Genomic DNA, 26732 nt, shown 5'->3' on the forward strand with positions numbered 1-26732 from the left:
CCCCTGGCCATTCTCAGGGACTGCCCAGTCCACCCCTGTCCTGGAGGCTGGTGGAGCCTGCCCAGTGGTCCCAGAACATCACAGCTGATGGAGCCCTGGAGGTCATTAGGTTCAGGCCCTGCCCTCAGTCACTTGCCCTGTGCTTCTTCCCAGGAGCCACCTCAGAAGGGACCCTAGCCCAGCTTCCTGGGGTCAAAGTTTCCCTTCAGCCTTTCAAGAAGTTTCCTCTGTATGTGGCTGAAACCCCAGCTGCCTGGAAGTTGACCTGAAATTAAGCTCCTCTTTCCTGGTTGTGTGACCTTGGGCAGGTCACATGACCTTTCTGAGCTAAGTTTTCTCCCCTGCAGAACAGTCAGGATTGTTTCTACATGTCAGGGGTCAGGGCGAACGTGAGCTGTGGCCACTGGTGTGGGGTGCCTGGCCTTGGGCGCACCCCAGGACTGAGTGCTGCTGCCTTCCCCAGGAGCATCTGGCCGTGGGGGACTTCTTTCTCTCTCCTCTGTACTATGCTGGACCAAATGACACTCAGGAGATGTGAAGAATGGCTACCCACTACCCCTCTGGGGCCCTGAGTGGGTCTGGCTCCCCTTCCTACACCTGTCCCCGCACTTGGAGCTCAGAGATTGTGTGTACATGTTCGGTGGTGGCGGGGATGACTGCTTCCCTTCCTGGTTTTGGTCCCTGTCCCAGCTATGCCCCAAGTCTTGCCCTCTCGAGGGTGCCAGTGTATTTGGGAGCTACAGCAGGAGGGGGAGAGAGGCCAGTAGGTTGCCCCTTACTGGAGATACTCTCCCTTTGTGGGGCTTTTTTGCCATCCTGACATTTTCAGTTTTCTGATGGGCTCCTGGCATCACATTGGTCCCCACTGGCTGGTTAAGTGGGCCATGGTTCTGGAATGGCAGCGTGTGGAAATGTCAGTGGCATCCTCAAAGCCTGGCAGTATGGCTCTCTCCCTGCTGAGCCAGGGACAGGGCAGCTGTGGGGACAGACCAGTTCCCTCTCCATGGGCCTGCTGGTCAAGAGTTGGGGGCATTGTGTGAGGGGACCCCAGGGTGGCAGGACAGGGTGCCTGAGGTTTTAAATACCATGTGTCCCCAGACGCTCCCTGCCACCATACCCCTCTTCTTGCTCCTGTCAACACGCTGCATCTCAGGGCAACATTCTTCTCTGGGAGGTCTGTCTCCAGCAGCCCTGTTGCCCCTCCCCCCCCCGGTCTGGTCTAGGGCCCCAGACTGCCTTTGTGGAGTCCTCCTTCTCACCTGTGCCTGGCCTAGACCTAGGAGGCCCTGATTAGCTGAGATTGAAGGGATTCTGTTCCTGTGGCCTTTTCTCCCAGGAGCCCCACAGGGAGCTGTGCTGGGCCTGTCACCCCGGCACCCTCCATGCCCAAGCAGCGCCTGGTGTCGACCTGTTCAGTGATTGAGCAGTGGGAGAGCTGGACCTCACAGCCAGGTCTCCATCATCAGACCACAGCTCCCAGAGGCAGGGACCCTGATGCCTCGAAAACTGGGGCTCCTGAGGGCAGGAGGCATCTCCTCTTCCTCCCTCCTCCCCTTCCTCCATGAGGTCTGTCCCCTGGGCCTGGCAGGGGATGTGTGCCAGCTGGCTACGGAGTGGGCAGTGCTCGACCCTCCCCACACACATGGCCATGGTTGCCAGCAGTGATCTACGTCTCACTCACCAAGTCTCCATCCCACGTCCCAGGGCTACCGTCCTCCACCTGGGGAGACAGTGATAGGCGCAGAGTCCTGCTTCAGTAGGGGCCCCATCGGCTGGGAATGCTTCCCGCAGAAGTGGGACGGGATCGGGGTGAAGTTCGGGTCAGGTCATTGAGTCAGAGATGTCCAGGTCTGACTGGCTGTCTGTGGCCTGCTGTCAGGGATGTGAGACTCTGGGGTTCCAGGTGGGACCCATGGGGGAGAAGGTTGCAGGAGTCAAGCTGTGGGGGTCGAGGACCCCAAATGCCAGGGGACGGACATCATCTGCTCCCTACTCCACCAGCACTTGTAGGGTGAGTCACAGAGGTTTGGTGCCAAAGTCTGAGTTCGTGAGCCCTGTCTGTGAGATGCAGCCCTTCCCTGTCACTCCCCGCTCCTTGCTCCTGAGGTCAAGCTCTCAGCATGGCCCACTGCAGAGGGGAACTCCCCCCCCCCGAAAGGACTCACCTGACCACCTGACAGAGCCCACAGCATTTAGGTGGCCACAGTCAGAGGGGTGAGCTATGCCCCTTCCTCCTGGAGCACTGGAAGGGGTGATGCAGGCATGGGAACTGGCCAGGCAGAGCTGTGCCTGTCTGTCTGTGCCCAGCAAGGCCTCATTCGAATCTCCGGATGTGGTTCTGGGACTGGCTGGGAGGAGCAGGGAGGGTGGACTTTTTGGTTTGCTAGTGAGTGATGAACCTCAGGGAGGATTCCTGCTTACTGAGCACCTGCTATGTTCCAGGGACTGGGTACAGTGCTGAGCTAGGTGGGGACAGCAGTGGAGGAGGAGTCTGCATGGTGGGGTGAATGGTGGAGACCTTTACAAAGGCACAGCACTGGGGAGCAGGAAGAAGGCGAGGCACCTGTAAGGTGTTTGCAGGACATCCCGTTGAGGTGGCGAGGACATTGGGGTCTCAGTGGTCACAGTCAGGTGACCAACAAAGCCTTGTCCTCATTTCACAGATGAAGAATCAGAAAGACTGCACTGGCCGTACACAGAACCAGGGTGAGAATACAGAGCCACCACCTCCAGAGGCAATCTCTACGCCTGTCCAGTCTTGAGTTTGGGAAGATTAGGGCCATACCCGAAAGGGGAGTCGGCATGGTGGAGCTTCTCCCGCCCCACATCTGCATTCCGGGGCTCTCTCTCTGTCAAGTGCTGTTGCTCTTGGCCAGGAGGCCCATGCTGCCCTGGGGAGGGTGGGGAAGCTCAGCCCTGCAGCCCCACTATGCCAGGGAGGGTCTAGAAACGTTCTTCAGTTTTTCAGCTTGAGAAGAGGTGTAACACTAACCCTGAGCTGGGGTTTTTCAAGGGCAGAGGGGCTCAGAACAGGGTGGCTTCCTGAGTCCCTGCCACCTTCTACTGCCTTCCTGGATGTGGGAGTGGGTTTGGGGCTTTCTGACCCCCCTACAGGGGCCCATCCTTCACTGCCTGGAGGGACACAGAGAGGAAGGAAACTCCTGGCAGCTAGAAGTCTGGGTAGAAAAACCCTGGACTAGGATGGGAGTCCTGGGGCTGCTAATACCCCCTGGTGACCCTACTATCCCCACTGCATGGTGAGTGTAGTGAATGAGGAAGTTCTGACGCTTTCCCAGGTCAGAGGGAAGACACACCATAGGCTTGGGTTGCAGTTATGGTCAGAAGGCCGTGTGATGGGAGTGCAGCTGGCATGTGGGGCATCTTAGGCAGAAGCAGTGGCCTGGGGTGAGAGTGTATAAAGGGGATGAATAGGAGGAGTGAGGGGCTGGGGTACACACTGAGCCTATGGTCTCCTACTCCCACCCCACCAGGGATGAGCCAGTTCATGTGAAGGGAGAGGAACCCAGCAGCTGTTCTGCAAAGAGATAGGACCCCTCCTTAGAGGCAACTAAAGAGTTGTTTCTAATGGGGACTGGGTCAGGGCTCAGTCAGTGACAAAGGTCAGGCACGTGTGATGGGTGCAGGTTTCTTGTGTGTCCAGGACCAGTGCTCCTATGGGCCAGAAATGGCCCAGTGCGTGAGCAGGGTCAGGGTTCATGTGTGACAGGTTGGGGCTCATGTGTGATGGGGTCGAGGCCCACATGTGACCAGGGCATGTGACGGGGTCAGGGCCTGTGTGTGGCGGGGTCGGGGTTTAGCATGAGCAGGGTCCAGGCTGGGACTCCGCCTGGTTTTGTAGGCTTGGGCCTTCCCTCATCCTCACTCCCTCTTCGGTCTCAGTGCTTACCACCCCACCCCCCACCCCCCGCTATGGGGCCTGTTTAGTACTTAAGGTACTGTCACCCCTGTGGCTAATGTGAAAAAGCCAAATCCCAGGCTAGGAACCTAGTTATAGTGCCACAGCTCCTCTAGGATGTGCCATGTGCCGAGCACCGTGTGGCATGTGTCATTTTACTCACTTTATGGCTTAGGAACTGAACTTAGAGAGGTGCATTGACTTTCTGCAGTCAGTGGGGTGGGACAGTGCTGCAGCCAGGATAAACTCTGTCCTTGCTCCCTGTCTGGGCTCCCTCAGCACCCACTCCCTGGGGTGGGGGCACCCAGCAGAGCCCTTCCCTCCCAGGGACCCGATGGGAACTGATTTCCTTTCCATCCAGGTCGGGGGCTGTGAGTCCATCCTTCTTCAGGCCAAGCTCCCTGGGTGGGCCAGCTGGGCCTGAGGAGAGACTGGGAGCCCGTCCTGCAGAGTTCAGAGCGTGTGCAGGCCCTGTCCTCACAGTGGGGCAGGTGGGGCTCTCTGCATGGCCCACACATCTAGGGCATGGCTTTGCCCTTTGTCAGGGTGAAGGGCTGTGCCAGCTCATATGGAGGCATCTGGTCCTCATGGTCCTGAACTTGAGACCTTTAGAGGGTCCTTCCTGGCATCCTTGACATCCTTTCCATGGTCATTTCCTTCTTTGCTTCCAGAAAGTGGTGTGAGGAGCCCTGCCTCTCTGGACATCTTTTGTTGCAGGTGGGGTGGCTGAGGGCTGGAGAGGGGAGGACACTATCAAGAAATACAGTGTGTTGGGTGAGCAGAGGGACTGAACCCCAGGCCAGTAATCCTTGGTGTCCTACTTCCGGCTCAGAACCACTGTGGGGGCAGAAGGCCTGTGAGCACACAGAGGAACCCCGTTCTACCAGTGGGCTCCCGGCACCGTCCCAGCTATTCCTATGGGGCCTCTGGCCCTTCTGCCGGTTTCAGACATCTCTCAGCCACAGGGTCCACCCGTTTGTTAGTTGTTTGGAATGTTCCATGGGGAGAAGGGGTCCAGAATTTGAGCGAAGACCCAAGGGAAAGGGACATAAGGAGGGGTCGTGGCCCTTTTCAAGGCTTAACTGCATGCTGTGAGGCAGGCAGGGTTCCCTCGTGTCCCAGCTGGGGAATCTGAACCTCAGTGAGATAGGGACATGGGGTTCCCACCCGGATCTGACAGAGCTAAAGCCAACGTGTCTCAGCCAGTCCCCTCTGGACGCTGTGACTAGCGCAGGAAGGAGCTGCTGGGCATGAGAGGAGCTGGTGCTCCTGCTCCGTAGGCCTGTGCTGTGGGGGAGGGGGGGTCACATTGGGTTCAGGAGAGACGGGCAGCACCACAGCAGTCATGGGCGGGTGCTGGAGGAGTTTAGCCAGGAGGAGGGTCCTGGGAGAAACAGGTACCTAAGGTATATGTACGGAGATGGGCATGACTGGGCAGGTGTCGAGAAAGCGTCAGCCAGGAGCTGAGCAGGATGCCTCACAAAACTGTCCACAGGGCTGGTCTGCCTCTCTTGACCCCTGAGACCCAGCCTGGCCTGGCTTGAGCGCCTCCAGTGCCTCAGCATTGAGTCCACCTGCAAACACACTGACTTGACCTCAGCCCTGCCTTGTACCCTGAGGGTCCTGCAGGTGGTCTGGGTATCACTATGACCTCACAGACTCACTTCCTGAGATTGTCAGCTTTCTTGTTCAGCTTCTCTGGGGTGCTGACCACCTTCCCATGTGTGTTGCCCTTCAGTGGACCCTGCTCACGCCTGCTCCTGGTCTCCGCCAGCCCCTGCCTCCATGCTTGCACACCTGAGCGGAGTCCTGCCTCCCCGTTCTGAAGGCTTGGGGGGACAGGAGGAAGGAAACGCTATCCAGTTCAGAGGAAACCCCTTGGCTGAGCCTCCACATGCTCATAACCACCAGAGACTGGGGGAGCCAGGAAGGTGGGGTTCAGTGGCAAGAGATCCCCATGGGTGGGGTCCGGGAGTGTGTTCCTGGTGGGGATGTTGGTGTCCTGTGGGATCCAGCTGGATGAGGAGGGGGCGATGAAGAAGAGGAGGCCCTTACCAGTGGGCAGAGCAGCCAGCACAAACAACATCCTGAGTGCCCACTCTGCTGGGACCTGGGCCAGCTCTGTCCCTCCCACTGTACAGCCCTTGGGGGGCGTTGTCAGCTCTCTAACAGATGAGAAGTGGAGGTTTGAGGAGGCTCAGGGACTCACCCAGGGACACCCGCAGTCATGGTCATGCAGTGCTGCTGGGCCTCCACCCAGGCTGATTGTCTTCTGAGACTCCACAGTGGAGGAGGGAGGGAGTGAGGAAGGGTCTGGGGGCTGGCAACTGACAGCTGCAGACTGACTTTCAGGGAGGGGGTGTGGAAGGATGTGGGATGGCTTTCTGAGTTGGCCCTATCCCCAAGCAGGCTCTCCTGTTGTCCCCTCCCTATGTAGAGGAGTCCTCACTAGGAGAGGATCCCATGCCCCCTTCTTGGAAAGGCCGGTGGTTTGCCTATGTGGAGGATTAGTCCTCCTTTATGTGGAGCTGTTTAGCCTAGTAGAAGCCAGCAGACCATTTAGGGTGGTAATGCACTCCGGCTTCCGCATCTGGTTTCTGTGGCCCGAGCTCCGGGATTAAAGGCTCCTTTCCGGGGCCTTGCCTGTGCCCTCCCTGCCACCCTGCTTGTGACCTTGATGGCAGACAGGGTAGGTTTCTCCCTCTCTCCTTTCCTCCTTCCCTTTTCCTCCTCTGTGGGCTCCTCCTCCCCCTTTCCTCTCTCTTTCTTTAAAAAAAAGTGTCTTCTTAAATATTCATTTGAGATGCTGTTGCTTAAGCTCTGCACGCTCTGGGGATGGCCGGAGGTGGGTGCTGCCGGAAGGCACCGGGCACCGGCTGGTTCCAGTCACTCACTCAGCCAGCTGCACGGGCTGGTGGGTGCACCGCACTCAGTGGGCAGGTTGGGCGGCTGGCCTGTGGCCGGGCATGGGCACACGGAGGCTGGGCATATGGAAGCAGAGGTGGCACTTGATGGCTTTTTCTTGAGCAAGGGAGCCACTCCTGAGGCTGCCTGCTCCTGGCCCCCTGGAGGGTCCACTTGTCAGTTGACCTGTTTCTGCTGCTCTGCATCTTGTCTTTGTGTTGCCTTCACAACCCTTTCTGTACCCCTCTCATCTGCTCACCCTCCGGGCTGCCTCACTGAGCTGCCTGCACTTCTGTGCCAGCAGCAAAGAGCGTGGGCAACGCCCCAGGTCCTGGGAATTGGCCACCCTTGGTGTTCAAATCCTGACTCCAGGACTTACAAGCTGTTTTTGTCCAATTTAGTATTTTGAATTTGGGCGAGCGTTTTAAATCTGTTTAAGCCTTCGTTCCATTCCCTGTAAAATGAATGCTATGTCCTGAGGGTCCGGCGTGTAAACAGGGTGAAGAGTGGTGCTGGGACGTGGTGAACCCAGTCTCTCCTGGGGAGACCCCATCTCCTGATGCTCCGGTCTCTCCTGCACAGGGGCCCCCTCACTGCCCCTCTGGTCAGGAAAGTGAAAGGGGTCAGGAGGGGTGCACGGTGGGCTCTGGATCGCCCTGGTCACAGGCTGCCTGTGTAGGTGTGAGAGGAAGGGTGAGGCTGAGTGAGAGGCACCCTTCTCCTGGAACTCATTTCCTGGGCAAAAGTTCATGTCAGGTTCCAGATCTGGCTTAAAGGAACTGTTTTTTAGGGATTGAGTCAGGATGACCAGAGGAACAAGGAGAGTGTGGAGGGGTGACACCTATATGACCTGGGAGGCGAAGCCTTCCGGATGAGGACTCTCACCCCAGGTTTCAGAAAAGTGGACAAAGACAGCCTCTAACCCCCAGGGATGAGAGTCTCAGATGTTAGATGGGAGCCTGGGGCGGAGTGGGGGGTCCTGCTCCTTCCAGGGCCTGGAGTAGCGGGTGACCACTGGGGAGCAAGAGGGGGAGGTCCTGAGGTATGGGGCTATAGAGAAAATCTGGGGCTGATGTGCTGTCAGACCTTGGGCTGGTTCCATTCCTTCTCTGGGCCTCAGTTTTCTCATCTGCTAAATGGGTTAATCATCCTGCCCCATCTGCCTAATGGGTTGTACTGAAGATCCAGTTAGAGATGAGATGGGAGTGTTCTGTGATCTCTCCTGTTGTAATAATAACAACTATCATTCTCATTCTCAGCGTTGCCTTGCCTTTTCTTCATCTTTAGTAACACCCACTTTGATCCACACAGTCTAGCTCTAATACATATGTTAGAGAAATTAAAGAAACTCACCACTGAAGGCAACCTCCCTTCCCATTTAGTGCAAACCCCACCCAACTGGTCCCCAGATCTCTGCTTGCATGCCCCCAGGGACAAGGAGCTCACTACTCCCAATGCTGAAAAAAGATTTGTCTCCTTGAAATCTTTTTCTAACTGGGCCTCACTCTGCTCTCTGGACCTATAAATGCCAAATGTCTTCGTTGGGGACCTGATGTCCCCAGGGGACAAGGGTTCCAGGCCCACCTCTTCAAGGTGCCCATGAGCAGACCTCACTTTATCAGAGACTGTGTGGATAGATATGTCGATACACGTCTGGAGGAGGTTGCAGCATGTCCAGAGCTGGCGTGGTCAGCTCACCCAACCCCAGGGTCTCCTGGCCTCCAGGCTCCCTAGCCTTTTGTGTAGCCGGTTCTAGGAGCTATTCTCAGAATTGCCCTTATTCTGCTAACTCTGCTGTTCACTTTGGCCCATTCCTAGGGCAGCAAGTGGAGGGCTTTGTACAGGGGATTCTGCCTCTTCCAGGCTGGACCTACCTTCAAGATTACACCCTAGCCTCTGCCAGAAATGTTGTTCTACGTAGGACAAAGGACCAGCTCTGTCCATACCAGTGAGAATCCAGCCCAGGGGCCAGTCTGACCTACCTGGAACATCCCTGGACACGGTTGCTTAGCTAAACCACTGGGAAGCCCAGCCCAGCCTTTTCACTCATCCACAAGGATGTCACAAGTGCATACCATCCTTCTTGTCTTCTTTTTCTTGCAATTGGTTATTTTATTTTCTAATCAGCTGATAGTCCCAATGTATGGCCTTCTTCCCTTTTCATGCAAGGACTGTCCTCCAGAGAGAACCGCAAATCTGTCTGTAGCTTCCTCCTCTTCAACCTTTGGGACCGCTGGATGTGAATGTTTGATGGAAGTGGTCTTACCAAGTTTAAATTCATAACCGGGGACTCCTCTTTTATAGTCTCAAGGCTTGATGGTGGGTGCAGCTGGGCTCTACACCTTTCTTGTTCTCTTCCAGTGCATCTCAGAGCATAGCCCCGTGTGCAGCTCTGCCTCCACGTGGCTCCTCGTGTAGTCCAGTGGAGCGTCAAAGTCCACATTCATGTCACACCTGATGGTGGACAGGCATGGTCTCCATCACCCACAGTTCATAGATCTTTCATTGTAGTATGCCTTATCCCAGTAGTCAGACAGGCAACATGTTTTTGGGGGGATTTAAAAAAGATTTTATTTCTTGATTTTTAGAGAAAGGAGAAAGAGAGAAAGAGAGGCAGTAGGGGAGGAGCTGGAAGCATCAACTTGTAGTCATTGCTTCTGGTAGATGTCTTGATGGGGTGAGCCCCAGACTTCTAACCTGCGACCCCAGCATTCCAGGTTGATGGTCTGTCCACTGCACCACCACAGGTCAGGTCATACAGGCAAAGTTTTCTAGTGCATTTTCTGATACTGCTTTGGGGTCAGTGATATCTAGGGAGCCAGAGCTCTGAGGCTGAAATTTAGAGTGCGCGGCTACTTGAGGGTTGACAATATTCTTCATCTGAACCAGGCCCTCTCTGCCCACTGACAAATTCTATCTCCCCAGTGTGGGAGGTAACCGGTAACCTCTTTCGCCATGAATTCCAGCACACAGCAGTATGCCCTGCAGTCTGAGTTCTTGTTGGTCCACTTGAACAGCATGGGGTAGGTTCTGTTGAGTCTGCTAAGTGATGGAGGACTTTCTGCCTTCCTCCATATCTGACCTGTCATTAGCTCCCTCCTCCCCTGAGCATAGACATGGAGACATAGCCACACTGCGTGAGGAAGTGTTTCTGGATGACCCAGGGGGTTGGGTAGTCAAACATGTTGAAAGAGAACATGACAGCACCTCTGCCTCACAGATACCCCTGGGTACAGGGAGCTGCTGGGGGTCTTCCTTTGTGAGCCGCTGAAAGAAGATGTGTGGTTATCTCGTAAGACTCTGGTGGTGAATGTGCCTGGTGTTCTGTGCTACACGTATAGGACTTCTACTAGAAGGGACATGGGACTCCCTACTCTAAGCCGCACTGGCTTCTTTTTTTTTTTTTTTTTTACAGAGACAGAGAGAGAGTCAGAGAGAGGGATAGATAGGGACAGACAGACAGGAACAGAGAGAGATGAGAAGCATCAATCATCAGTTTTTCGTTGCGACACCTTAGTAGTTCACTGATTGCTTTCTCCTATGTGCCTTGACCGTGGGCCTTCAGCAGACCGAATAACCCCTTGCTCAAGCCAGCGACCTTGGGTCCAAGCTGGTGAGCTTTGCTCAAACCAGATGAACCCACACTCAAGCTGGTGGCCTCGGAGTCTTGAACCTGGGTCCTCCGCATCCCAGTCCAACGCTCTATCCACTGCGCCATCGCCTGGTCAGGCTGGCTTCCCTTTTTAAGACAAAGGGGAGGATGGTAATGTGTATGTCATTTCTCTGGATCTTCATCCTTACTTGTGTGGGAGGGTCAAGGTTGCCACTCTACTGATGTGAGGACTGAGCCTTGGGCAGTGACTCACTTACTCAGGGTCCTAGAGCTAGCAAGGGACAGAGCCAGGACTCCAACCCTGGATGGTCTTATTCTCAAGCTCACACTTTTCCCAGATGCTGCCCCTCACCCCACCCCCATGCTCCCTCCTATAACTTCTCACAGCATTTGTTTGATAGCCAGCATGGTCTTCCATCAATGTGTGTGCTGGGTCCCCCACTTTGGGTCAGCCCCTCTGCACCCCTTCTGTCCTGCCTTTTTTGGAGTGTGGTGCCCAATCTCTGCCCCTCCCTACACACCACACGCTGGGCCAGGGAACAGAATGGGGCCTGGGGGATGAGAGAGTCAGGCAGGATGGAGGTGCGGTGACAGTCTTCATGGGAGGTTCATCTGCTGTGATATTTTAGTTGTGTGGTATTTCACAGTCATGCTCGCTTTAGGGCATCTGGTGGTAAAGTGGTACGTGTTTGTGGTAGAAGGTGTAGGAGTCATCCTCGATGCATTTTCCTTATACCCCTCACCACCCCCCACGTCCAGTCGTCAGCCACCTGTCATTGCTTCTGCTACAACATACAATACATGCCGAATGTGGCCGGTCCCCCCTCACCCTGGCTAAACCTGGCCTCCTTATCCTTGGGAGACTATAGTAGTCAACCCACTTGTCCCCTGGTTTCACACCTGCTTCCGGTCAACTGAGGCTCCCCTGAGCAGCCCTGGGGAACTGCACAGTGGAGAAACCATTATATCACATCCCTGTTAAAACCCTCTAGTGACTTTTTTTTTAAATTTATTTATTAAATTTAATGCAGTGACATTGATAAATCAGGGTACATATGTTGAGAGAAAATATCTCTAGATTATTTTGACATTTGATTGTGCTGTATACCCCTCCCCCAAAGTTAAATTGTCTTGTCACCTTCTATCTGGTTTTCTTTGTGCCCCTCTCCTCCCCCAACCCCTCTCTCCTTCTTCGCCCCCTCCCCCCTCCCCCCACCTCCCACCCCTGTTGCCATCACATTCTTGTTCATGTCTCTGAGTCTCATTTTTATGTCCCTTCTATGTATGGGTTCATATAGTTCTTAGTTTTTTTCTGATTTACTTATTTCAATCCGTATAATGTTATCAAGGTCCATCCATGTTATTGTAAATGATCCGATGTCATAATTTCTTATGGCTGAGTAGTATTCCATAGTATATATGTACCAAAGCTTTTTAATCCACTCGTCCTCTGATGGACACTTGGGCTGTTTCCAGATCTTTGCTATTGTGAACAATGCTGCCACAAACATGGGGGTGCATTTCTCCTTTTGGAGCCGTTCTATGGTATCCTTGGGGTATATTCCTGAAAGTGGGATAGCTGGGTCAAAAGGCAGTTCGATTTTCAGTTTTTTGAGGAATCTCTGTACTGTTTTCCACAGTGGCTGCACCAGTCTGCATTCCCACCAGCAGTGCAGGAGGGTTTCCTTTTCTCCACATCCTCGCCAGCACTTATTCTGTGTTGTTTTGTTGATGAGCGCCATTCTGGCTGGTGTGAGGTGATATCTCATTGTGGTTTTAATTTGCATTTCTCTAGCAGGGGTCCCCAAACTTTTTACACAGAGGGCCAGTTCACTGTCCCTTAGACCGTTGGAGGGCCGCCACATACAGTGCTCCTCTCACTGACCACCAATGAAAGAGGTGCCCCTTCCGGAAGTGCGGGGGGGGGGGGCGGATAAATGGCCTCAGGGGGCCTCATGCGGCCCGCGGGCCGTAGTTTGGGGATGCCTGCCGGTAATGATTAGTGATGTTGAGCATTTTTTCATATGCCTATTGGCCATCTGTATGTCCTCTTTGGAGAAGTGTCTATTCATCTCTTTTGCCCATTTTTGGATTGGATTGTTTGCCTTCCTGGTGTTGAGATTTACAAGTTCTTTATAAATTTTGGTTATTAACCCCTTATCAGACATATTGTCAAATATGTTCTCCCATTGTGTAGTTTGTCTTTTTATTCTGTTCTTGTTGTCTTTAAAAAGCTTTTTAGTTTGATATAGTCCCATTTGTTTATCCTGTCTTTTATTTCACTTCCCCGTGGAGATAAATCAGCAAATATATTGCTCCGAGAGATGTCGGAGAGTTTACTGCCTATGTTTTCTTCTAAGATGCTTATGGTTTCACGGCCTACATTTAAGTCTTTTATCCATTTTGAATTTATTTTTGTGAGTGGTGTAAGCTGGTGATCTAGTTTCATTTTTTTGCAGGTAGCTGTCCAATTTTCCCAACACCATTTGTTAAAGAGGCTGTCTTTACTCCATTGTATTTCCTTACCTCCTTTGTAAAGTATCAGTTGTCCATAGAACTGTGGGTTTATTTCTGGGTTCTCTGTTCTGTTCCATTGATCTATATGCTTGTTCTTATGCCAATACCAGGCTGTTTTGAGTACAATGGCCTTGTAGTATAACTTGATATCAGGGAGTGTGATACCTCCCACTTTATTTTTCTTTTTCAAGATTGCTGAGGCTATTTGTGTTCTCTTTTGGTTCCATATAAATTTTTGGAATATGTGGTCTATATCTTTGAAGTATGTCATTGGTATTTTAATTGGTATTGCATTGAATTTATAGATTGCTTTGGGTAATATAGACATTTGAATGATGTTTATTCTTCCTAACCATGAACACGGTATATGCTTCCACTTGTTTGTATCTTCCTTGATTTCTTTTATCAATGCTTTGTAATTTTCCGATTACAAGTCTTTAGTCTCCTTGGTTAAGTTTACTCCTAGGTACTTTATTTTTTTGGTTGTAATTGTGAAGGGGATTGTTTCCTTAATTTCTCTTTCTGACTGTTCATTGTTGGTGTATAAAAATGCTTCTGATTTCTGAGTATTGATTTTATATCCTGCCACTTTGCTGAATTCATTTATCAGGTCCAGTAGCTTTTTGACTGAAACTTTAGGGTTTTCTATATACAATATTATATCATCTGCAAATAATGATAGTTTTACTTCTTCTTTTCCAACTTGAATGCCTTTTATTTCTTCTTCTTGTCTGATTGCTGTGGCTAGGACTTCCAGGACTATGTTAAATAAGAGTGGTGAAAGGGGGCACCCCTGCCTTGTTCCTGATCTTAAGGGGATTGCTTTTAATTTTTACCCATTGAGTATGATGTTGGCTGTGGGTTTCTCATAGATGGCTTTTATCATGTTGAGGTATGTTCCCTGTATTCCCACTTTGCTGAGAGTTTTGATCATGAATGGGTGCTGGATTTAATCAAATGCTTTTTCTGCATCTATTGAAATTATCATATGGTTTTTCTCCTTCTTTTTGTTTATGTGATGAATCACATTGATTGATTTGCGAATATTGTACCAGCCTTGCCTCCCCAGAATAAATCCTACTTGATCATGGTGTATGATTTTTTCCATATATTGTTGGATCTGGTTTGCTAATATTTTGTTGAGGATTTTAGCATCTATATTCATCAGAGATATTGGCCTATAATTTTCTTTTTTTTGTGTTGTCTTTGCCTGGTTTTGGAATCAGAATTATGCTCGCCTCATAAAAGGAGCTTGGAAGTCTTCCTTCCTCTTGAATTTTTTGAAATAGTTTGAGAAGGATAGGAGTTAGTTCTTTGAATATTTGATAGAATTCCATTGTGAAGCCATCGGGCCCCGGACTTTTCTTTGTTGGGAGTTTTTTGATAACTGTTTCGATCTCATTTGGTGTAATCGGTCTGTTTAGGTTTTCTGATTCTTCCAGATTGATTTTTGGAAGATTGTATGTTTCAAGGAATTTGTCCATTTCATCTAGGTTGTCTAGTTTTTTGGCATATAGTTCTTCATAGTATTTTCTTACAATATTTTGTATTTCTGTTGTGTCAGTTGTTATTTCTCCTCTCTCATTTCTAATTTTATTATTCTAATTTTATTTATTTTTTATTTCTAATTTTATTTTATTTTATCCTCTCTTTTTCTTGGTGAGTCTAGTTAAAGGTTCATCAATCTTGTTTACCTTTTCAAAGAACCAGCTCCTAGTTTCATTGATCCTCTGTATTGTTTCTTTAGCCTCTATGTCATTTATTTCTGCTCTAACCTTTATTATTTCCTTCCTTCTACTACATTTGGGCTTTACTTGCTGTTCTTTTTCTAATTCTTTTAGATGCAGGGTTAAGTTGTTTATTTGAGCTTATTCTAGCTTCTGAAAGTGTGCCTGTAGTGCTGTGAACTTCCCTCTCAGTACTGCTTTTGCTGTGTCCCATAAATTTTGAGTTGTTGTATGCTCATTGTCATTCGTTTCTAGGAATTTTTTATTTCTTCTTTGATCTCATTCTTAATCCATTCGTTATTAAACAACCTGCTATTTAGTTTCCATGTGTTTGAGAATTTTTGAGCTTTTCTGTTGTGGTTCATTTCTAGTTTCATGCTGTTGTGATCAGAGAAAGTGCTTGATACGATTTCAGTCTTCTTAAATTTGTTGAGACCACTTTTGTGCCCTAACATGTGGTCTATCCTAGAGAATGTACCAATAGCACTTGAAAAGAATATATATTCTGCTGCTTTAGGGTGAAAGGTTCTGAAGATATCTATTAAATCGAGTTGATCTAGTGTTTCCAATAAGTCTGCTGTTTCTTTGTTAATTTTCTTTCTTGAGGCTCTATCTAGTGATGTTAGTGGGGTATTGAAATCCCCTACTATTATAGTATTACTGTTGATCTCACCCTTTAAATCCATCAAAGTCTGCTTTATATATTTGGGTGCTCCTATATTAGGTGCATAGATATTTATAATAGTTATATCTTCCTGTTGGATTACTCCCTTTATCATTATGTAGTGGCCTTCTTTTTCTCTTACTATATCCTTTGTTTTGAAGTCCAATTTGTCTGATATAAGTATTGCTACCTCAGCTTTTTTTTCATTTCCATTTGCATGAAATGTTTTTTTCCATCTTTTTACCTTCAATCTATGTGTGTCTTTTGTTCTAAGGTGTGTCTCTTGTAGACAACATATGTATGGGTCCTGTTTTCTTATCCACGCAGCTACCCTATGTCTTTTTATTGGATCATTTAATCCATTTACATTTAAGGTTATTATTGATATGTAGTTGTTTATTGCCATTTTCTTCTTTAAAGGTGTATTCCTTTTTTGCTATATTCTTTTCCATTTTGATCTGTTTACAACAGGTCCCTTAGCATTTCCTGCAGCATTGGTTTGGTTGTAATGAATTCCTTGAGTTGTTTTTTGTCTGGGAAGCTTTTTATTTCTCCTTCGATTTTAAACGATAGCCTTGCTGGATAAAATAGTCTTGGTTGTAGGTTCTTGTTCTGCATTACTTTGAATATTTCTTGTCATTCCCTTCTGGCCTCAAGTGTTTCTTTTGAGAAGTCGAATGTCATCCTTATGAGGGCTCCTTTGTAGGTGATAACTTTTTTTTCTCTTGCAGCTTTTAATATTTTCTCTTTATCGCTTAGCTTTGGTATTTTAATTATGATGTGTCTTGGTGTAGATTTCTTTGGGTTTCTCTTTAATGGAGTCCTCTGTGCTTCTTGGACTTGTGAGAGTTTCTCTTGCATTAATTTAGGGAAGTTTTCAGCTATGATATGATTGAACAAAATCTCTATCCCTTGTTCTTTTTCTTCTTCTTCAGGAACCCCTATGATGCAGATGTTATTTCTCTTCATGTTGTCACAGAGCTCTCTAAGAGTTTCCTCTGACTTTTTGAGTCTCTTTTCTCTTTTCTTCTCTGCTTTCATGCCTTCATTCCAGTTGTCCTCCAACTTGCTGATTCGATCCTCAGCTCTGTCTATCCTGTTTTTAATTCCTTCCATTGTGGTCTTTATTTCTGATATTGTATTTGTCATCTCCGACTGAATTCTTTTTTATACTTGCTATTTCTTTATTTAGGTGTTCATAATGACCATCCATTGTTGTTCTAAGATCCCTAAGCATCCTTACAATCATTATTTTGTACTCCGCATCTGGAAGTTTGATTATTTCCATATCACTCAGTTCATCTCCTGAAGGTGTCTCTTGTGGTTTCATTTGGATTGCACTTCTTTGTCTTCTCATTGTCTGTTTTTGGGTGTTTTATTTGTACAGTTGGTTGAGTCTAGGCTTGGTGTTGTCTGCCTCCAGTTTTCAGTTGTGTTATTTCTAGGTCTTCTTGGGTTGGTATCAGCTGTTATCTGTAATCCACTTCCGGATTTGGGCAGCTTTGAAGTCTTGATTTGTTTGTTTTCTTAACAGGTGATAGTCTTGTTTACTGATCTCAGCAGGGGGCTTCCTTGAAAGTGTATCCAGGAATGCGATGGGTGTAACCTGAGACTCTGAAGGCCTCTTTAGCCAACTAATCTCTCTGGGGGCAGGGTGTTTTCTCAGCTTCAGTAGGGGGAGGTGTATCTCAGATCTCCATGGAGACCTGAGTTACTGCCCCTGCTCCCCACTTCTTGTTTTCAGCTGTGTCTTGTTGTGCTAATTGGAGCTGGATAGATGTCCGGAGATCTCTGATTCGGAAGCAATTCAGCTCTGTATTGTGAAAGGTTCAGTCCCTCCCCCAGCTATGGCCACCTCCAGCACGTATGAGTCAGCTTTTTTAGGTTGTCTTTTTCATCCTTAGCCCCTCACAGTCTGTCCCTCTCTCTTTCCTTTCCACTTGGGAGATAAGCTGGCCTTTTCAACACACCTCACTCCCTGGTCGCCAGGCAAGTGGCTGTGAGCAGTAGTTTCTGCTCTTTTCCCTGTGTGAGATCCCCTCTGGGCTCTCAGCCTCACCCCCACCCCTCCGTTCCTGTAAGCAGGGGAGATTCAGGCGCTCCATACCAGGTTTGTTGTGGCTTCTTCTTTGCTCCTTGGTTTTTGAGAGCTGTTCTTGTAGTTCAGAGTTGGTTTTTCCTAAATTGATTTGTATTCCAGTTTGGTGGTGAGAGCTGGGTATCTGTGTGTCCACCTACTCTGCTGCCATCTTTTCAGTCCTCTCTAGTGACTTTTTATTACACTTGGGATGAACTCCAAAGCCCTCACCCTTCGCCCTGCGGGCCCAACCTCCCTCTGCAGCCTCCTTGCCAGCAGCTGTCCCCGTCTCTGCCCACCTCAGAAACACTGGCCCTTCCTGCCTCTGTTCTTTGCTCACCCTCCTGCCCTAGGCATGATGAATTCTTCACCATAAAGCTAACGATTCAGATGTGTCCTCTGCCGAATAGGCCTTCCCTGTCACCCTCCCCCAGCTAGAGGAACTCCTTAACCCCTGCCTGGGTACTCTGTCTCATGGGACCAAGTTTGATGATCGTAACTTATGTATCACTGTCTGGAAATATCTCATTTATTCCTTCACGTACCATCTATATAGATCCCTGTGCCCATGAGAGCACTGCATTTGTCTGTCCTGTATCCCACAGAATTGCCAGTACCTGTGGTAGACCCCACCTGTGACACACCTAGCATGTCATGAGTGCTGAGTAAGTATGTGATGAGAGACTAAAAAACAAGACAGAAACATGTAAAGGGGAAACGCAACATCCTACAATTGTGGATGTAATAGCAGTTACTGATGTAATGTGTGTGTGTGTGTGTGTGTGTGTGAGAAAGAGAGAGAGAGAGAGAGAGAAAGAGAGAGAAGTGGAATCAGCTGCCCCTTTAGGGACGGGCTTGGGGTTGCCTGGGCCTGAAGCAGTGCATGCCTGGGAGACACACCTGTGCACATAGGAGCCATATGCATGCACATGCATGTGTGTGCACCATGTGTTCCTCTGCTCAGTAGCAGTGTGGCCTGTGGTGAGGTCTTCTTACCTTTTGGGTCTCCGTTGCTCCACCTGTGGAATGGGCAGCCTGGGACTGGAGGCAGAGGCCTGGATGTGCGGCCTCTCGAGGTCAGTATTCACCAGTGGCAGGAGTATGCAGGCAATTGGCCTGCTGTGCAGAACAAGGTGGAAGCCTGGGAGGTGTTTATTGAAGTTCATCTCCACACAGGGCTGCTCCCTTCACCCCCATCCCCTTGCCCTCTGAGGTGAGGATCTCACCCAGGCAGAGGGGAATGGAAGGGCAAAAAATGGCAGAAAAGCCTGGAGATAGGAGCTTCACTGCTGGGAGGTAGATTATCGCTGCAGTAGGGGTCTCTTGGATGCAGCTGTAGCTTCAATTTGAGAAGTTTTCATTTTTGTGTCTGTTTGTGTTTTGTTTTTTAAGTCTTCGGCACATTTATTTTATTTCTTGTACTTTTTAATTGCTGCAAAAGAAAAACAAAACCCTGAAATTAAAAAGGGAAAACAGGTCCTGACCGGTTGGCTCAGCAGTAGAGTGTCGGCCTGGCGTGCGGGGGACCCGGGTTCGATTCCCGGCCAGGGCACATAGGAGAAGCGCCCATTTGCTTCTCCACCCCCCCTCCTTCCTCTCTGTCTCTCTCTTCCCCTCCCGCAGCCAAGGCTCCATTGGAGCAGAGATGGCCCGGGCGCTAGGGATGGCTCCTTGGCCTCTGCCCCAGGTGCTAGAGTGGCTCTGTCTTGGCAGAGCGACGCCCCGGAGGGGCAGAGCATCGCCCCCTGGTGGGCAGAGCGTCACCCCTGGTGGGCGTGCCGGGTGGATCCCGGTCGGGCGCATGCGGGAGTCTGTCTGACTGTCTCTCCTCGTTTCCAGCTTCAGAAAAATCCAAAAAAAAAAAAAAAAAGGGAAAACATACACGCACGCGCACACACACTCATCTGTGTATCCACCACCCCAGGGCAACAACTGTCCCCTTCCAACCCCTTGATCTTTTCTTGTGAGGACTACACAAGAGCCTTGCAGGACATGTGGGAAGTACAGGTGGCCCTGGACCTCACGCAAGTTACTTTGTGCCTCTGTGCCTTGGGTTCCTTAATCCAAAAAATAAAGATAGAATCATTGCTCCCTCTTTCAGTTGTGCCCATTACAAGTCAATGTTTATAAAAGCACTCAGAAAGGTGCCTGACACCTCATATGTGTTTGTGAAATAGAATGAGTACATAATCATCCTCCTGGAGCTCACAATGTCCCCAATCTGGCCCAAAGATGCAGCAGTGGGACCTGTCCTTGGGGTCAGTGATCCAGAGTTCAAGCCCCAACCTGAACTATGCCCTTATTCCCCATGTAGCCAGGGGGATCTGTAGGGCTTCCAAAACTCAGTTACTCCACATGTAGAGTGGCCACGTAACCCGGACATAACTGACAATGCTGCCATGTGCCCAGGATAGCAGAAGTGAGAAGGCTCAGTGAGCGTGGAGTCCTGCACACAAAGTTGCCCAGTCCCCACCTCATCTATCTCCTCAGCTTTCTTGCTCAGTATCATTAGGTAGACATTGCTACATGCCACTTACCCATCTCCATGTTTATTATTTTTAGTGGCTGTGTAATATTCCATCAAGCAGAGGGGACACAATGCACTTTGCCACCTCTGTTCTGGGATGTTTAGGCAGCTCCCAGCATTTTGTTATAAAGAACCCTGCAGTAAACAGCTCTGTGCTCTGAGAACCACCGTTCTAGGGATGATTTCCTCGGGCAACCTCAGTGACATTCACTGAGACTGCTCTGTTGGGGGGCTGAGGAACAGGCCAGCAGCAGCAGTTGGGAGAAGAGGGTCCCTTCAGAGATGGTCTCACACGTTGCCGCAGTAGCAGCAGCGAGGGTAACGGGATAGCCAGACAGTGTGGCAGTGCCGGGCATGACAGGAAAAGCAGGGTGCCTGGTGTGTCAATGCCAAGCACGATGGGAAAAGCAGGGCATCTGGTGTGAGCGCCAAGCCTGATGGGAGAACATGAGGCCCTTGTGGGAACAGAAAAGCTGGTGCCATGGAGAGTTGGGTCTGGGAGGCAGAGGAACTAGGTTTTGGTTTTGACTGTACCACACTCTTGCTGTGTTACCCTTAGACAAATTTCTCTTCCTCCCTGAATCTCAGTTTCCTCTGTGTACCAGGGGCTGAGCAAGGTTTGGTACAGAGCTGTGCTGTCCACCATGGTAGCCACTAGCCACCTGTGGCTATTTTCTATTCAAATGTAAATTAATAAAATAATTAGTTTCAGCCCTGGCCAGTTGGCTAAGTGGACAGAGTGTTGGCCTGGCATATGGACATCCTGAGTTTGATTCCCAGTCAGTACACACTAGAGAAGAGACCATCAGCTTCTCTCCCCCTCCCCATCCCTCTTCCCTCTCTCTTCCGCTCCTGCAGTCAGTGGCTCAGTTGATTCAAACATCTATCTGCCTCAGATGGGGGTTGCTGGGTGGATCCCGGTTGGGGTACATGCAGGAGTCTGTCTCACTATCTCTCTTCCTCTCACTTAAAAACAAAACAAAAATAAAATAAAATAAAATAAAATAAAAATAAAATAGTTTCTTAGTCACACTATCTGCATTTGAATAGCCAGTTGTGGCTGGTGGCTACCGTGGCGAGCAGCACAGGTGTAGAATATCCCATCTTTGAGGAACACTCTCTTGCACTGGGCTGGGCTAGAGAGCCAGTAGGCCTTCCTACTGACCCGGGAGCTCTGTAATTGGGCTTTTGTACGGAGCCAAGAGGAAGGTGAGTAGTCCTCAGCTCAGAAGACTGGGACTCTGAATTTACAAAAGCTACACCCTATTTCTCTCCCCAAAGTCCTCAGTGTGACCTCAGTGAGAAGCTTGGGAAGGCTGTGGGCTGCTACGGTGTCCCCCAGCCAGGGACGGTGCCCGAGGAAGACGGCTTGAAGGCAGAGTAGATTGTCTCCCATTTCCTTGGATAAGAGGCTCCCTGGAGGGCTTGCCTGTGCCTAACACACCATCCTCTGTTCCCTTTGGTTAAACATTATCCTCTCTAGTATTCTTTCAAAGTTTAAACTAGATATCAAAGAAGATGACTACTTCACTCCAGGTGTCCCACGCTGGCTGCCTCAGGCCTTAGGCCTGTCCCCCTAATTTGGGGGACAGGAGCCATAGAAAATGAGTTCACAGCATCCCCTGCCACCGCCACCCAAGTCACACACTCTGGCAGCAGCACGAAGGTTCCAGCTGCACCTCCTCTTCTCTTTAGAGGGTTGACCTTCTGTAGGTGCTTTTCTGCAACTTGGAGGTCCTCCAGGGGGAGGGGAGGGACATGGGGGTGGAGCAGTCAATGGGGAGAATAAGATGCAACATGTGAAGACGAGAAGACAAACTTGACTGACCATGATCTCTCCTTTTCAAGGTGTGGCCACCATCTGCCCCATGCCCTACACCCAAATGCTCCCCTTTCCTTTAGATGAATTGTACAGCTTACTCTTTCTTGCTTCTGTTTTCTAGGAATCCCAGGGTCATGTCCCATCTGCTGTGATTCTGTGGGGCCACACAGCCTCTCACTGGCATTCCAGCACTCTGGCCCTGTCCAGCCCCTGGACCAGCGCCCAAGCCTCCTCCTCACCCCTGCCAGGGTCTAGGGGACTCCTCAAGCTTGGGAATTCAGCGGGGCGCAGTAGCAGTCACAGTAAGTGGCATCTTCATCCTGCTCACTCCCCAGCTCCTCAGGATACCTGAGCCTTCTTGGTCCCTAGAACAGGAAGGATGCCTTTATGAACATTCTCTGGCTAGGTGCCTTTGGTTGCATGTCACCAAAATAAATAAATAAATAAATAAATAAATATCCTATTTCAATAAAATGAAATGGTAGGCTCACGTAAGCAAAAGTGTTCAGACATGTGATGGGCTATAGGCAGGGCTTGATACAGTGGCTCAAACAGTGCAACCAGGATCTGGTTTCTGTCTGTATCTCTTTGTTCCTCTTCCCTGGCAATGGCTCTGCCTCTCGTGGTGTTTCACAGGATATGGTCACAGGATGTCTGACAGCAGTTTCGGGGGTAACCTGTGTTCAGGTTTCAATCTGGGATCAGGGCAGAAACAAAATCTGATTTCCCTATAGGACAAATAAAAGCCCTGGTGTTGATCTCTGGTGTCCTCTTGGCAAGATTTGGGTCATCCTGACCCTTTAACGGGGTCCGCAGGGCTCGGAAACACAGCAGGCTGGGGGTCCAGGTCCATCCTTCCCTGACAATGTGACCAGGAAGGAGGGGAGGGTGTTTCACAGGAAGTTTGCGGTCTTGCTGGTAGGGAGGATGTACCCCACTGAGGGGGAAGAACAGGTGGGTGTTGTAGACAGAGGCTTCCCATGCTCTTCTTCAAGACCCAGTTTAGGCTCCTCCAGGAAACCTCTGCTGACTGCTTTCGCCAATGGTCACTTTTTTCCATCTGCTCTAGTTCCGCCCGTTTCACAGATGGGGAGACCAGAGCTCCCTGTGCCTTTTCTCAGGAACCCTCTAGTGGGCATTGCATCAGTGGGTACACATCTGTGGCTGCCAGGGAGCTCACAGCCGGCTTGCAGCATACTTCTGAGGAGGACACAAGGCACTGTGGCACAATGGCTTCTGTCTTGATTGCCTTCTCTCCCGTTTTTTTTTTCTTTTTTTTTACCTTGTTCCATTTTTTTTTCTCTTGATTTTTTTTGGTTTGGGTGTTCTCCACAATATCCAGCTCTTTTAGAAGGAGATGGGCAAGAATCACCAGGGGTGGTTGTAAGTGAAGCATTCAGCACCAACCGTAATCAAATGCCAGGCCTTCCCCTTCCCAGGGGCAGCTGGGTTGGGGATGGGGGTTTCTCCACCAGGCCCAGGGCCATGACTTTCCCTAGGGAGACACCAAAGCCTGGCCAGGGTGGCCCTACAGTTAGGGAATGGTGCTGTCCTTCCTGCTCCCCTCCCCATCCTATCAGAAGCTCCTGGGAGAGGCTAGGATAATAACCCAATCCTCTGATAATTAAGTTTACTTAACGGGTATTCAAGTAGAGTAATAAGAAGTTAAATGCAGTGATTAGATTTTTCTTTAATTAATTAGAATGAGAATCATGTGTCTTGCCGGCAAACCCATTTGACTCTGTGTTAGAGAGGAACAGTCAGAGGCCGTGGGGCGGGGGGAGGCTTGGCTGGAGGGGTGTCAAGGGGTACTGCAGACTTTCACCCAGGCACTGCCATGCCCAGAAGTAAGTCCAGCACTGATGCCCACTCTGTCCAACCTCTGATTCAGCTCCCATTTCTGAGCCCAGTGAGTGCTGGGCCTCCTGGACTAGACCCAGAATGATGGGCTCAGAGGAGGGCCAGCCAGCATGGCTTGGAGCCAACAGCACTAAGGAAGGATTTTGGGCACGGTGACAGGAAAAGGCATTGGGTGGCACGTCTCATCACCATGTGCCAGCTGATGCCTTCACCAGCGTGTTCAGCCAGACCTGGCTTTGGCTCTGTGGATACTGGATCAGCTGGGCTAATGGAGTGGGGGCAGTGGGGCGGACCATCAAAAACCCTGGGGTGACCTACCAACTACTTCCCCTTGGCATGGGACGGCATCCACGCCACAAGGCTGACCATCCTTGCTTTGTTTCCTAAGGCCAATTAAGGCTGCAGGTATGTACTCCCCATCTGAGCCTCCTCTGCTGGGTCACGTGGCCCCTGGGCTGAGTGAATGTCGGGGTCCTGGTACTACTGTCTGGAGTGAAGCACAGGATGGGCCTTTTTGGATGGAGGGTAGGCATAGCAGGAACCCCAGAGACAAGTCCTGACACCCCAGAAGCAGGATGTGTTGTTTTCAAAGGAACAGGTAAGGATGGGGGGGGGGGGTTGGGAGCAGAAAACTTTCTTCAAGGAGCCCTGATCCCAGCCTCACACGGAGCCCAGCTCTATCACAGATAGGTCAACAGAGAAACAGGTGTCTGGTAGGAGGGGTGAGTGGCTCTGCTTGTCCAGCTCTGCTGCCTGTGGGTGGGACTCCTGTGCCAGACCCCACACTCTGAATGGACAAGATGAATTAGATATGGTCCCTGCCCACAGGGCTGGCAGGGAGGTGGCAAGGCAGCAGGCAGTGACAGCCCAGTGATCAGAGTTGAGGGGCAGGAGGCACAGAAGGCTGGGAGACAGGGACCTGCACTTAGAGCCTCCACCTGGTGGCAGGTGGGATGGGCGGGGCTAGAGGCCATCTAGTGAGGAAGCTGAGAGGGTCAGCCTCTGGGTCTTGGAAAAGTGACAGATGAATTGGATGGCACCCATGCGGGGGTGGGGGTTAGAGTGATTGATCCTCCCAATCAAGAGTTGGCCATGAGTCCCCTACAGTTCCTGGTGAACCAAAGGGCTCCCCTGTGGGGCTTGCTGCTGTGCCCGGACTTGGGCGGGTAACGCTACCTCATAGGGATGGTGTTTTCCCCATTTCCTGGAAGAGGAAGTAGAGATGTGAGGACTTGTCTGAAGCTGCCCACCTGCAGCACCTTATAGGGGGAAGGGCATGTTCCCATGTCTTGCGGCCCCTAGTACAGTGCACTGCTGTCCCACCAGTGAACTTGCCCTGGCAGTGGGGGGCTTCTTGTTCTGACTCTATCACCCTATCTGTGTGAACATAGCCTGGGCATTGAGGGGTGGGGGTCTTAAGCTTGGGGCAAATCAAACTGGAACCTAGGGCTTCTGATCCCAGCTGGGGTCCTTGGAGTGGAGGATGTAAGGTGACCCTAATGGGTGGAGGACTAGCCCAGGAAGAAGGGACTTCTGTTCCCTCATCCCTGCCTCTCCCATCTTCAGGTCCAGCCCTCTGTGTTTCCACTTCTCCACCCATGTACTCTTCTGTGGCCTGGCTCATTCAGAACAACCGGGCCAAGAGGAACTACCCACGTGGGGAAACTGAGGCGCTGAGATGGGTAGGGACCCACCCAAGATCATGGGGCTCTTCCTTTCATATCTCTTTAAGGGGAAGAGTCTGAAACCATGTTATCTTGGATTTACACTTTAAATACAAGGCCCATGTTGGAGAGGCGTGGGGGACAAGGGCACACACATTTATATTCTCCCCTAGCAGATGCCCTCAGGGAGACACCTGTCCCCTCAGGCACCGTGCCCCCCCCCACCTGTGTATCCATTCCTCGCCCCAGGGTTCCAGGGGCTGCAAACTGCTGTCTCATTCAGTCCTCTCAGCAGTGTGGGGAGGCGTATGATTTTCTTCTGCAAGTGAGGAATGGCTCCTCCTCATCATCTGCAGCCCCCCCCCACACACACACACACACAAGGGCCTGCAGCAGCCTCCCCCAGTCCATGGCTGCTTCCCTGCTCACCTTCTGCTCCAGCCAAAACCAGTGACTTCTCACTGCCAGGCCCCTGCGCAAGCTGCTCCAGCGCCCAGAGCGCCCTTCCCGCTCCATCTGCCCAGCTCCTCCTCGCCTGTTCAGGCTGGCCCGTATGCCACTTCCTTTTTCATTAACTTTCCAATCACGGTTTACACTCCATGTTGTTCTGGATTAGCCTCAGGTGTATGGCACAGTGGTAAGGCAATCTTTACTTCACAGAGCGGTCCCCCAGACGTTTCAAGCACCCACCTGGCGCCCTACATAGTTATGACGATATTATTAATCTTTTTTTTTAAAGAATTATTTATTTATTTATTCATTTTAGAGAGGGAGAGAGAGAGAGAGAGAGAGAGAGAGAGAGAGAGAGGAGGGGGGAGGAGCAGGAAGCATCAACTCCCATATATGCCTTGACCAGGCAAGCCTAGGGATTCAAACCGGAGACCTCTGTGTTTCCAGGTCAACGTTTTATCCACTGCGCCACCACAGGTCAGACTATGACGATATTATTGACTATTCCCTGTGCTGTACTTTACATGCCCATGACAATTCAGTAACTGCCAGTTTGTACTTCTTGATCCCTTCACCTTTCCCACCCAGGCTCCAGCCCTCTCCCCTCTGACAGCTGTCAGTCTGTTCTCTGTGTCTGTGAGTCTGTTTCTGTTTTGTTTGTTCATTTATTTTGTTATTCAGATTCCACATTATAAGTGTGATCATGGCCTGACCTGTGGTGGCGCAGTGGATAAAGCGTCGACCTGGAAATGCTGAGGTCGCCAGTTCGAAACCCTGGGCTTGCCTGGTCAAGGCACATATGGGAGTTGATGCTTCCAGCTCCTCCCCACCTTCTCTCTCTGTCTCTCTCTCCTCTCTCTCTCCCTTTCTGTCTCTCTCTCTCCTCTCTAAAATGAATTAAAAAAAAAAAAAAGTGTGATCATGTATTTGTCTCTCTCTGCCTGCCTATTTCAAATACTTAGCATAATAACCTGTAGGCCCATCCATGTGT

At 50.3% G+C, this 26732-nt stretch overlaps 1 protein-coding gene and 1 pseudogene across 10 annotated transcripts in view; one reads left to right on the forward strand and one right to left on the reverse strand.

The window, feature by feature from the left end:
• LINGO1 (leucine rich repeat and Ig domain containing 1) overlaps window positions 1–26732 on the forward strand; it is a 231060-nt gene that overhangs the window by 120295 nt on the left and 84033 nt on the right. For 9 of the 10 annotated variants that reach the window (XM_066278278.1, XM_066278280.1, XM_066278281.1 and 6 more), the window contains one exon: window positions 21889–22069. The exons of the other annotated variant lie outside the window; for it this stretch is intronic. The gene's annotated coding sequence lies outside the window, so the exon portion shown is untranslated. The remainder of the gene's footprint in view (window positions 1–21888; window positions 22070–26732) is intronic. 10 annotated transcript variants of the gene reach the window in all.
• LOC136335546 (ubiquitin recognition factor in ER-associated degradation protein 1-like) lies at window positions 8944–10019 on the reverse strand (annotated as a pseudogene).

Source organism: Saccopteryx bilineata, chromosome 4, assembly GCF_036850765.1.
Source record: "Saccopteryx bilineata isolate mSacBil1 chromosome 4, mSacBil1_pri_phased_curated, whole genome shotgun sequence".
Lineage (NCBI taxonomy): Eukaryota > Metazoa > Chordata > Mammalia > Chiroptera > Emballonuridae > Saccopteryx > Saccopteryx bilineata.